At 37.9% G+C, this 13,722-nt stretch overlaps 1 protein-coding gene across 2 annotated transcripts in view; it reads right to left on the bottom strand.

The window, feature by feature from the left end:
• The window catches only part of LOC107585589 (serine/threonine-protein kinase PAK 4-like), a 29,226-nt gene that overhangs the window by 8,685 nt on the left and 6,819 nt on the right, over window positions 1-13,722 (bottom strand). The window lies entirely within an intron of this gene.

Raw genomic sequence — 13,722 nt, 5'->3', positions numbered from 1 at the left:
ACTTGAGATCCCAATTAACACATTGTTCATTCACAAAACATGGAAGACACACAAAGGCAGCTGCTGAATTTAAAATGTCAGCTCTTTCACTTCACCTTTCTGAGCATTTCAACAACAGTCTCTTTATGCAGTACAAAAAGCTGTCCAGCTTTCCATACTTTCCCTTTTCTCTGCTTTTGCCCTGCCCATTCTCTCCATGGGTATCAGAGACACTCCCAGAAGCCAAATACTGGACTCTGATATGTGTGGGCCGAAACCCCCCCTCCCACACCTGACAAGCTGAACCTGGGAAAACTCATCTGCTTCCTGGGACGATGCAACAGCAAGAGGCATTTTTTTTAAAGTGTGGAAGCATTTGAAGTGTAACCTGATCTTTTGTAAAGATGTCAGCTAGGGCACAAGGTCACAGCTTCAGGAGTCTTGGAACCAGTGAGAATGTTTTATGAAGTGCTGATTTCCAACACTTAGGGTAATGAAAATACTGAAGTACTCAAAAGTCACAGGACTGGAAAATGTTTCTAGTTTCTAGAAGGAGATATACATTCAAAAAAAGACTGCACAAGCAGTGCAAAGGAAATATTTACAACACCGTGATGAGCAGTCCTAACTCATAATAGGCATTTTGATGAGCAAGTACTTGCACAAACTAGGACCGTGATAAAGAAGGAGCAATGTTAAATACTACACAGCTTGCTTATGCTGTAGCAACTTACTGTGCACCAGTTGCCAAAATATACCCTCGAGCAACCAGGCGCTGAGGAGCCTTTCAAGGACACAGTGATGATAGTATTTTTAAATACCAAATCGTATTTTAGAGATGGACAAAGAGCTGCAGAGGCGTTCCCACTCTTCCCGACAGAGACGTCACGATGGAGACAGTTCAGAGAACTCATGGAGGAGAGCTGACGCGAGAGAGCTGACGCGAGAGAGCCGGGCTCACGCTACACACGACCACGCACCTGCTCGACGAGTCAAAATGAGACGTCACTGAGACGCAGTCAGAACTCAATACTGATCTCCTCAGACACCTTTACGTTTGCTCGAGGGGACCGGAAGCCAACAGAGGGACTCAGTAAAAGAGATGCTTCCGGTGTGGGTGGATTCAAGGGCATTAGGCAGCGGCTGCTTTACTTATTAAGAGGCTTTATCAATCTATTTAAGATCCACTATATTTTATTCTGTGTGTTTAAAGGAAACGTATGGAATAAAAAGACATGTAAGCTAAAATTAGAAAAAGACCTCAGATGATGCCAACCCTGAAACAACATACAGAACTACCAAATTTTGCTATAAGTTTGATTGCATCATATAATAATTGCTGTTAATAGTGTTCATCGTCTGTTTGATTACGTCTTTAATTGATTACGTCTTTAATTGATTTTTCCATACATTTCTGCCATATTTACATTATCTGACAGTCACCACTGATAAGCTACCACTAAATATTGTAGAAACTTAATTTGCTGTAAAGTTGCTTTGCAACGATTTGTATCGTGAAAAGCGCTGTACAAATAAACTTGAATTGAATTGACAGATCAGTAACTGAATGCTGATAGAAAGGAGTGAACAAAAATAAGAGAGCAAATTCAGACTGATGTTTGAATAATAAATGACAATGAATAATTTCCCCCATAGAGTTATTAGTAATAACCTTACTTTATAACATGCATACATTGTCAGATTTGTGGTTGCATGGATGGTACCATAAAATGGTAATTCTTCGTTCTGGCTATTATGTTTAAGATATGCATTCATAATGTTTAAAAACCATTAGACAGAGAATTGCAACAACCCCAACAACAGCAGCAAAAAAACAAAAACATTAGTATTGTGTAATATGTTTTCACAATTTAAAAACCATTTTCATTTTGAATAAATTTAAAATGTAATTTATTCCTGTGATCCAAATCTAAATTTTCAAAAGCTGTTACTCCAGTCCTTAGGGTCACATGATGCTAAAGTGATGATAAGATATAATTGATCTTCATTTCTCACCCACTCAAACCTTTCAGTGTTTCTGCACCCAAAGATAATTGGCATTATGCTGAGATGGCAAAATATAAATGGCCAACACTCAATAAGGAAAAAGGAAGCAATTTCAAACACAGCTTAATTTTACATGGTAGACAGGAAGAGTAAACTCAGGCTGTTAACTTGCACCTGTGAGATTGTTTATTTGGAACAGGTGAGGATGAACTATGAGTGACAGGAACAGGTGCACTAGCAGAGCTCTACAGCTATACACACAAAGAAAGACAAATGCAATTCTTTATTTATAAGTCTCAGTGTCTTCTCATACAATCAGTGTAAATGAATCACCTTCCCATGAACACTTCCTGTTCTATGACCATTGGTGTCATCAGCACACAAAAGGTTTGAAATGTTCACAAAAGAGTGCTAAAAAAAACTACTCAATAAGGCTTTGTGTCTGACATTAAGAAGTGTAAAGCAGTTGAACTCGAACAGTCAAACACTTCCTGGTTGAGTCCGGCATTCCAGCCACATACCATTATGCACTGGTGAACAGTGAGAAAGACGTCTCTGTGGTCAACGCTGCTGAGATGGGCCCTAGCCAGAAAGACGGTCTCTACAGATTGGCTTTTAATAGGATACTGACCCCTCAAAACAGCCCAAAATACTTTGTGAAACTATTCAAGTAGATGGCTATTTTTTTGGTAAAAGTTTGTGTTGTAGGATAAAGTTATCTTAGTAGAAAAAGGCCTGCAGTGTTTGCAGGGTTTCTGCAGGGTTTTTAAGCTCAAATGTAAGACTTTTTAAGACCTTTTTTAAGACCTGAACAAATAAATTAATACCATATGAGTGGGGTAGGACAATGTAGTACCATATTAAACTGTAAAGTTACTGTAAAAAGCATAATTTACAGTTCAGATACAAGTTTTCACAAAAACAAAGTTTTATAAAATGATCAACTTTACATTTCAGCCTTTAAACCATTGTTAAGAAAATGGATGAGTCAAAAGTATTAATTATATTAATTTAAACTATTATCAAATTATTATATCAATTAAATAAATTAGGGGTGTGCAATATTGACAAAAAATGATATCTCAATAATATTCTGGGATTTTATTGATAACGATAATTAGACAATATTTTGCTGAGTGTGTTATTGTGCTCGTACCTTAAGGACTGCCGTGGACAGCTGACTCCTAAAGGTTTTGATATTCTTCATATTCTGTGTGGTCAGTTCACATCAGTAATAGAAATTAATAATTTCCAACAAGTTTTATGGGCATTTCAACCTTTAAGACATTTTTTCTAAAAGTGTGCACCATCTTTTGAGTCAAATTCTTGCATTTGGGCTGTTACCAAGCAAATTAAATCAGTATCAACAATTTATCTTTGCAATGCAGACGAAAACACAGAAGCGGCATTAGAAGTGTCATTTAGATGCATTTACACACCGTTTAATGCAGCTCTGAGGGACATTAAATACTTTAACCTGCAATTACAAATGCATAAATAATGTTTTGATATTTTAAACATAAAACATTAAAAACTGATGTTTGAAATTATTTAAAAAATGAAAAAGGTACCTTAAATGTGAAATTAAAACCACCAGCAGGTGGCAGCAAGTCACTTTTAAGTGAGTCATTGTGATTGAATCGAATCATTTAAAGGTGGGGTAAGCGATTTTTCAAAAACGCTTTAGAAAACTGATTCGGGCCGACTAGCAAAACAAACTTGTATCCAATCAGCAGTAAGGGGAGTGTCTACTCATGATGTGGAGGAGAGAGCGTTCAGTGCACAGGATGGACATTAGCCGAGCCGAGCGACAGAAAGATAGAGATGGCGGATAAAAAAAAAACAAGAGGAAAACGTCTGAGGAACAAAAGAATGCTTAAGGCAATAAGGCAAGAAGTAGGACCCGTGTAAATATCGGATCACGCTTTCCAGAGCTGGAGAGAACTCAAGGAGCGGAAGGCCTGCGATCGGATGTCGAGGTTGCTTTGTTTCTTCTCGATAGGTGAATAACACTGTGTCTGCGCCGCAAGCCTGTATAGGTCTTTTTATTAAGTTTTAGTTTTATTTAATTTGAGTTATTTTAATACTTCAACAAACTAAATGGAAATAAAATAATATATATATTGAATTTATAAATGTGTGTTTATATATATATATATATCTATGGTGTAGACAGCATCACTGATTATAATGAGTTCCATAGTATTTTGTTGCGCCACGTCACTCGCGTCCGGTGTAGACACGGTGTAACATCCTATATTCTGTGTGGTCAGTTCACATCAGTAATAGAAATTAATAATTTCCAACAAGTTTTATGGGCATTTCAACCTTTAAGACATTTTTTCTAAAAGTGTGCACCATCTTTTGAGTCAAATTCTTGCATTTGGGCTGTTACCAAGCAAATTAAATCAGTATCAACAATTTATCTTTGCAATGCAGACGAAAACACAGAAGCGGCATTAGAAGTGTCATTTAGATGCATTTACACACCGTTTAATGCAGCTCTGAGGGACATTAAATACTTTAACCTGCAATTACAAATGCATAAATAATGTTTTGATATTTTAAACATAAAACATTAAAAACTGATGTTTGAAATTATTTAAAAAATGAAAAAGGTACCTTAAATGTGAAATTAAAACCACCAGCAGGTGGCAGCAAGTCACTTTTAAGTGAGTCATTGTGATTGAATCGAATCATTTAAAGGTGGGGTAAGCGATTTTTCAAAAACGCTTTAGAAAACTGATTCGGGTCGACTAGCAAAACAAACTTGTATCCAATCAGCAGTAAGGGGAGTGTCTACTCATGATGTGGAGGAGAGAGCGTTCAGTGCACAGGATGGACATTAGCCGAGCCGAGCGACAGAAAGATAGAGATGGCGGATAAAAAAAAAACAAGAGGAAAACGTCTGAGGAACAAAAGAATGCTTAAGGCAATAAGGCAAGAAGTAGGACCCGTGTAAATATCGGATCACGCTTTCCAGAGCTGGAGAGAACTCAAGGAGCGGAAGGCCTGCGATCGGATGTCGAGGTTGCTTTGTTTCTTCTCGATAGGTGAATAACACTGTGTCTGCGCCGCAACAGCTAAAGTCTGTCTAGTACACTGGACGCGACAAAGCGACCATTGAAAATAATTTTAAATTTGTGTCAATAAGTCATGAATAGAACGCAGCAGCAGTTTTCTGTCGGGGATTTGTCGTGTCGTGCCGCATCCAGTGTAGACTAAATATATGTGTATATATATATATATATATCTATGGTGTAGACAGCATCACTGATTATAATGAGTTCCATAGTATTTTGTTGCGCCACGTCACTCGCGTCCGGTGTAGACACGGTGTAACATCCTGTTGCTCAGAGACGCAAAACAGCGCTGTGGCTGTGTTTGAAATGACTTTTGTTGGAGAAATAGAGCAAAAACAGGCAATATGGTGCCTAAAACATAAGTCTCTTAATATTAACTACTTGTTTATTGAACTGTTGTATAAAATCAATATCACATTTGTAATCATGCTTACTTCTGGAGAAAAAAAACGGCACTCTTCGTGTGATATTAACTATATGAAATGATATAAAGATATAAATTTCCTGCCCCATATCTTAAATTATGTGATAATTCTTAATGCATTTTAATAGACTGATTCATGCAGTGAAAGAACGCACTCTAAATGCGCACGCGCACTAGTCTAACTTGCTAGACTTCATCACCTAATCTGTATGCGTGCACTCTGTAGGTGTGTTTTGTGTTTGCTTTTCGCGATATACTCATAATATCATATCGCACATTGTTAAAACAACAATTACGATATTATCACAGACCATACATATCGCACACTCCTATGTTTAGATTTTTATAATGCATTGTCTTCTTATCGATCCACCAGTTCACATTTAAAGCTCTGCGTGTTTGCAGGGTAAAAACATGGGTCGATTTTCGCATTGGTCTGAACTCTGAACCAAACAACAGTTTTATTGAAAATACTCATTCATTCTTTGCCAACAGGTGGAGCGTTTGGTAGAAATACAACTGTTTCCCCGGTAACTGCTGTACACAAAGCAGCACAGCACCGGACTTTGAACATGCAGCGCTCATGTTTATTTAATGAAATCATAACGTTAGCCTTATGATTGAAGTTTAATCGTCACATTCAGCCATATCGCAATTCTGGTCTTTCAGTCCCCAAATTTAAGACCTCTTGAAAACACAATTAAGACTTTCTTGTTCAATTTAAGACTTTTTAAGACTTTAAGACCCCGCAGAAACCCTGGTTTGTTTTTAAAAGTCCAGTAGAGAGCACTGCAAATACAGCTTGTCCTTGGAACTAGTAACACTCTCATTGGAAGTCTTCTTAACAGAACAACCCAGAGCCTGCCATTTCTGTCTACTGAAATGCTGTGATTAAAACAAGAAGAGAAAAGTAATGCAATTTTGCTTCTTTTAGACCAGGTTTCCCACTCAATTGAGTTTTGCAATCACATAACTAGTCATCTCAGAGAAGGTAACAGTTCTCACTTTGAATAGACATGGATCTTTTTATGTTTCATGACATTCATTAGAAACAAAACACTGAGTCTTCTTTTGAATATTCCAGGTAATGCATGCATAATGCAACAAAAACAACTGCGCTTTTCTTGTTGGCCAACAACCGTTATTTGTTGCTCATTCTTTGTGCAACAATAAAAGCAGCAGCCTAACTCCAATGTGATAAAATCCCACAATGCTTTGCATGTGCTACATACACAAAGTCTTTATGTGCACTTGACTGCAGGTCCAAGCTTGATAGAGGGCTTGCTGTTGGAACAGATTGCACATCTCACCAAAGACAACAGTACAGTGTTCAGTACTAGAGGTCGACCGATTTCACTGGGCGATGCCGATGCTGATATTTAGAAATCAGGGCAGCCGATGGCCGATAAATGATGTCGATTTTTTTGGCCAATTTTCTTTCTTTTTTTTTCACCTTCATTTCATAAAAGTGAGTTTGAGTAAATTATTATTGCAGGGTACAAGATAGTAATAGTAGTAGTAGCCTAATTCAGCGTAATAATACATGGCTCAAAACTTAAGTGTTTCCCACAGACTTGCAAATGCAGATTCATTCTCTGCCAACAGGAGGCGCTGTTGGAGTGGGAGATATAGTAGTTTCCCCGGTAACGCCTGTATTCAAATTAGCACTGCGCTCACAAATGCTACTTTATCAGGCATTACAGGAAAGACGAAATTAAAATGCCATCGAAGCTTTTCTGAAGACGGTCGGTTCTTTCAAAGATACATTCATATAAAAACGCAGACGCATTTTAATTTTGAAACGCGCAGTGCTCAGTTTATTCAACAAAGTATAAGCCTTTTGGAAAATCTATTTACTCAATGTATGGGAAACACTGGACACTGCTATAAGTCAAATGGCCAAGTGAAAACAAAAATAAAAGAGTTCACATATTACACAGCCCACTGCTCATAACTGCTTTGAGTGCACTGGCCACAAGCGATGACATTATGGATGCTATTGTCGGACCTACACACTAGGGCTGACAAAATGGCTTAAGACTTTCTTGTTCAATTTAAGACTTTTTAAGACTTTAAGACCCCGCAGAAACCCTGGTTTGTTTTTAAAAGTCCAGTAGAGAGCACTGCAAATACAGCTTGTCCTTGGAACTAGTAACACTCTCATTGGAAGTCTTCTTAACAGAACAACCCAGAGCCTGCCATTTCTGTCTACTGAAATGCTGTGATTAAAACAAGAAGAGAAAAGTAATGCAATTTTGCTTCTTTTAGACCAGGTTTCCCACTCAATTGAGTTTTGCAATCACATAACTAGTCATCTCAGAGAAGGTAACAGTTCTCACTTTGAATAGACATGGATCTTTTTATGTTTCATGACATTCATTAGAAACAAAACACTGAGTCTTCTTTTGAATATTCCAGGTAATGCATGCATAATGCAACAAAAACAACTGCGCTTTTCTTGTTGGCCAACAACCGTTATTTGTTGCTCATTCTTTGTGCAACAATAAAAGCAGCAGCCTAACTCCAATGTGATAAAATCCCACAATGCTTTGCATGTGCTACATACACAAAGTCTTTATGTGCACTTGACTGCAGGTCCAAGCTTGATAGAGGGCTTGCTGTATTGCACATTTGCACATCTCACCAAAGACAACAGTACAGTGTTCAGTACTAGAGGTCGACCGATTTCACTGGGCGATGCATATTTAGAAATTTAGAAATCAGGGCAGCCGATGGCCGATAAATGATGTCGATTTTTTTGGCCAATTTTCTTTCTTTTCTTTTTTCCCCTTCATTTCATAAAAGTGAGTTTGAGTAAATTATTATTGCAGGGTACAAGATAGTAATAGTAGTAGTAGCCTAATTCAGCGTAATAATACATGGCTCAAAACTTAAGTGTTTCCCACAGACTTGCAAATGCAGATTCATTCTCTGCCAACAGGAGGCGCTGTTGGAGTGGGAGATATAGTAGTTTCCCCGGTAACGCCTGTATTCAAATTAGCACTGCGCTCACAAATGCTACTTTATCAGGCATTACAGGAAAGACGAAATTAAAATGCCATCGAAGCTTTTCTGAAGACGGTCGGTTCTTTTCAAAGATACATTCATATAAAAACGCAGACGCATTTTAATTTTGAAACGCGCAGTGCTCAGTTTATTCAACAAAGTATAAGCCTTTTGGAAAATCTATTTACTCAATGTATGGGAAACACTGGACACTGCTATAAGTCAAATGGCCAAGTGAAAACAAAAATAAAAGAGTTCACATATTACACAGCCCACTGCTCATAACTGCTTTGAGTGCACTGGCCACAAGCGATGACATTATGGATGCTATTGTCGGACCTACACACTAGGGCTGACAAAATGGCTGAAAAACTAAATTCAAATTTTTTACTTAAATATTATCAATATTCGAATTATATTCGAATTTAAAAGGCATAATTTCAGTTAGGGGGGAAAAAAGCTTTTGGCTTCTCTCCCGAGGCCACAAGAGGGTGCATCGAGCAAAATATTATGCATGTTTCTTCAAAGCATAATAAAATAACACGTCTATCTTTGAAAAAAGTGCATAATGTTAAAAATTATGTTTATAAACCTTATATAATTAAAGTTGCTTAAACAATTAGAAACAAAACAGCATCATGCATGTATGTATAGTTTAATACCAAGGACCGAAAACCAATCACAAAGAGTACTTTCTTCATTTAAAAACTTGATGCAGTGGGATGGGGAAAATCACTATAAAGTCTCGAGACATGTTTTTTAAAAGTTGAACTTGCATTCATTTTACATAGCTTTCTAAACATGCGGCTCTCTTGTGCGAGACGCGAGTGCAACGGTGATAGATGTCCCTCTTAGAGGTCTGCTACCTGACCCGAGCCCGACGGGTCCCGAAATACTTTCGGGTTGGGTTCGGGTTAATGTTTAATGAATAGCTTTGGGTTCGGGTCAGGCTCGGGCTTATAGCTAAACAAACTATATGCAGTAGCTTAGGCTACGCTGCTTTCATAGACGCACGCACACACATTAGCGCACACGACAACGACTACACAGCACAGAAACTTTTATTAGTAAAACAGCTTCGACAGGCTACTGACTCGCAACTTTATATTTCTCTGCAATGAGGGGGTAAAATCGCTGTTTTTGTAGTAACTAAGCCTATTCTGTTTCTTTACATGTATTTGTTTACTGACCGTTGCATGCAATCATGAAATACAGCATTTTTTTTTTTAAATTGGCTATTCGTTGTGGGGGGAAAAAAAGGATTTCGGGTTCGGGCTCCAAATTGAACTGTGCTGGTCGGGTCGGGCTGGGTCAGACGATCTCGGGTACGGGTCGGGTTCGGGCTTCAGTTTAAAGCCTGTGCAGACCTCTAGTCCCTCTAGAAAATGCGATAAATATGCGTTCTGTGTGAACGGCTTGGTTTCGGTTTTGATGTAAACAACATCTTCCCCGGATTGATTGTTCTCTTTTTCTGCAATATTTTGAATGAACAACGTAGCAGCTAGGGCTGCACGATTATGACAAAAATCATAACTGTCGATCATTCCCTTGAAATTGTGATTATTAATTACGATTATCACAGTTTGCACTGAATGATCATTGTTTGAAGCAATTGCATGCTATATTTCTATATGAAAATAAACAAGCTGAAAACACTAACTGAAAAACCTTTATTGCTTCTTTATAGAATTAAGCCTCAAATGTCAACTATACATTGGATTGGTTTCTTCTTTATTAAAAAAAAAGTAAAAATATACATTGTATTATAATGTTATGCTAAAATTAAAATGAAGACAATGGGAAAACCATTAAGATAACCTGTAGATAGAAAAAAAGCATGTCTTAAGCATGCACAATAACATAAGTGGACTTTGAATGATTAATTGCCGCTTTGAGCGATTACATAATTGTGGCATCCGCAATTGTAATCACAATTAGAATTAGAAATTAGATTAATTGTGCAGCCCTAGTAGCAGCACCGCATCTAGTGGCTTCAACTGGACAGGTTAACAGAAACATTATTATGCAACGACACTTCCAACGTCATCGCATCTCGTGCGCCACTGATAAGGCTGCCTGACGCACACCTAAAATTCAAACGCAACGTTTTTGCATTCAAATTCGATGAATATTTGAAATCAGAAATTTTTTTTGACAGCCCTACTACACACACATTTCATGAGGAATGTTAACGTGCAGGCTATAATCAGCCCAAAAGTTTCGTCTGAACTGCATGTGTTTTTACTTTTTTCACATGCAAATTACTTGTTGCACTTATGAATATGATAACTTTCCGGCATCAATTGTAGTAGGGTAAAACGTAACGTGCTTTCGAAACGGTCTGTTTTGCCCTCCCATTATTAGCTGAAGCTGTGTGTAAACAAGAAGCTGCTGCAGTCTCTGAGAGAGTCGAGAGAGTTGCTCCGTCTCTCACGCAGCCAGAGAGAGATTGTCCGGCGCTCCGCAACAATGCTTAGCTGCCCGCAGATGCGCCTGCCTATAAATCGGCCTAATTTGCAGCACAATCGGCCGATGCCGATTAAATAAAAAAATGACAAAAATTGGCCAATTAATCGGCTGGCCAATCATTCGGTCGACCTCTATTCAGTACAGGGACTCACCAAACACACAGGCAAGTTCAACAGTGGCATCATTTTGCAGCTGATGGGCAATTAGGTAATGCACTACTAAACAACTTACATTGTGGCTTCAACAATAACCAATAGTCTCAACTCAGTTACAGTATCCTTGATCATCTTATGGTGAACCAAATGCAGTATTAAACATATCAAAAACACTGTAATTTTAAAACATTAGATAATACTGTTGCTTTCCTACAAGTGAAAAAATGATCGCTTATGACAATAACACATTGTCTTATGAAACAACAGCTAAACAAGCATTGATGTGATTTATTAGTTGCATCCTTATACTTTAGCTTTTTAGTGAAAGAAATTAATACTTTTATCCTTGGTGTGCACAAGACACTTGTTTAAAAAAATTATAAAACATTATTATGCAACGACACTTCCAACGTCATCGCATCTCGTGCGCCACTGATAAGGCTGCCTGACGCACACCTAAAATTCAAACGCAACGTTTTTGCATTCAAATTCGATGAATATTTGAAATCAGAAATTTTTTTTGACAGCCCTACTACACACACATTTCATGAGGAATGTTAACGTGCAGGCTATAATCAGCCCAAAAGTTTCGTCTGAACTGCATGTGTTTTTACTTTTTTCACATGCAAATTACTTGTTGCACTTATGAATATGATAACTTTCCGGCATCAATTGTAGTAGGGTAAAACGTAACGTGCTTTCGAAACGGTCTGTTTTGCCCTCCCATTATTAGCTGAAGCTGTGTGTAAACAAGAAGCTGCTGCAGTCTCTGAGAGAGTCGAGAGAGTTGCTCCGTCTCTCACGCAGCCAGAGAGAGATTGTCCGGCGCTCCGCAACAATGCTTAGCTGCCCGCAGATGCGCCTGCCTATAAATCGGCCTAATTTGCAGCACAATCGGCCGATGCCGATTAAATAAAAAAATGACAAAAATTGGCCAATTAATCGGCTGGCCAATCATTCGGTCGACCTCTATTCAGTACAGGGACTCACCAAACACACAGGCAAGTTCAACAGTGGCATCATTTTGCAGCTGATGGGCAATTAGGTAATGCACTACTAAACAACTTACATTGTGGCTTCAACAATAACCAATAGTCTCAACTCAGTTACAGTATCCTTGATCATCTTATGGTGAACCAAATGCAGTATTAAACATATCAAAAACACTGTAATTTTAAAACATTAGATAATACTGTTGCTTTCCTACAAGTGAAAAAATTATCGCTTATGACAATAACACATTGTCTTATGAAACAACAGCTAAACAAGCATTGATGTGATTTATTAGTTGCATCCTTATACTTTAGCTTTTTAGTGAAAGAAATTAATACTTTTATCCTTGGTGTGCACAAGACACTTGTTTAAAAAAATTATGAACAAATACTTTTTTTAATACTGAAATATCAGAAATAGAACAAAAATTGGTTATTGAAAAGTAAGAAGTATTGGTTGGGGGAAAAAACAATATTCTTCAATCTCTAGTGACAAGGCAATGTTGTCCAGCAATTTCCATGGAACAGATCTGAAATTCATATCAGAGCTCTAGGCGAAAAAAATGGAAACTGAAAAATTGGTCAGTCTCATACAGCCACTTTTCATACAAAATCAGTTTGAAGTCAATGTCATTCAAAAGCAATATTAAGTCAAATTAAGTTAAAAACTCCAAACATACCATAAGTAGCATGCAACATTTAATACCACACATTTGCTTGAAACAAAGCTCTAACTGAATTAATAGTGACATATTTAAACACCGACTTTAAAAGACAAAGTCAAACGCTAAGCAAATAAGCAGTAGCACGGGAGATTGCACATTATGAGTAACCATGTCCAGCACTAAAGTATTTAAGGAATGTTTGGAGTGCCCGGTACAGACTGCACCCCTGTCTGAATCTCCCATCACACCTCCTCGAAGCACACATATCCTGACAAACCCACAGCTGCTAGAAGTACAGGCACAAAGAAAGTGAAACTACAACCAACGGCGAACAGGAGAAAGCAACCCTCTACATTGCGAGTAAATCGCTCGCATATGCGACTAAATCTTCACTCTGGGCGACTAAATGATGTCTAATATTAGCCAATTGCTAATAAATTCTCAGATTTTACACGCAGCGAGAGAGGGAGAGAGAGAGAATTGACGCGCTACCTATGCGCGCTACATGTAAATGATATTCTTTGTTGTATTTTGCTGTCAAATTAACGGAGTTGCTTTGGAATTCTTCAGCCTTTAAGAACTACCGCTTTCTCCGGTAGTGGGCGGAACTAATGCGCAAACGGCAATCTCATTGGCTGGCGCTCACCTATTATCGTCCCTGTTTTGATTTCGGAAAATCAGTTCGAGCGAACGCACATAACCTGATTAATATTCATGAATCCAGTAGCTCATTAATCCTTGGTGCGTTTTATATTGTTCTTATTAGTAGAATTCGTATCATTATTATCTAATCAGTATTTTTGTTAGGTTTTCCCCCAATAGTTTTTTTTTTTTTTACAGAAACACCGACTGACCAAAAAAGCACCACCACCAGTCTGAAGTTCAGTTAAAATGACTAATATGCATTCATACATGGTTATCAAGTTTTAATTCTAATTACAA

Source organism: Sinocyclocheilus grahami, unplaced genomic scaffold, assembly GCF_001515645.1.
Source record: "Sinocyclocheilus grahami isolate Dianchi unplaced genomic scaffold, SAMN03320097.WGS_v1.1 scaffold72.1, whole genome shotgun sequence".
NCBI classification, from domain to species: Eukaryota; Metazoa; Chordata; class Actinopteri; order Cypriniformes; family Cyprinidae; genus Sinocyclocheilus; species Sinocyclocheilus grahami.
Note: the sequence above shows the minus strand (reverse complement) of the source record. Positions and strands in the feature narration are given on the sequence as shown.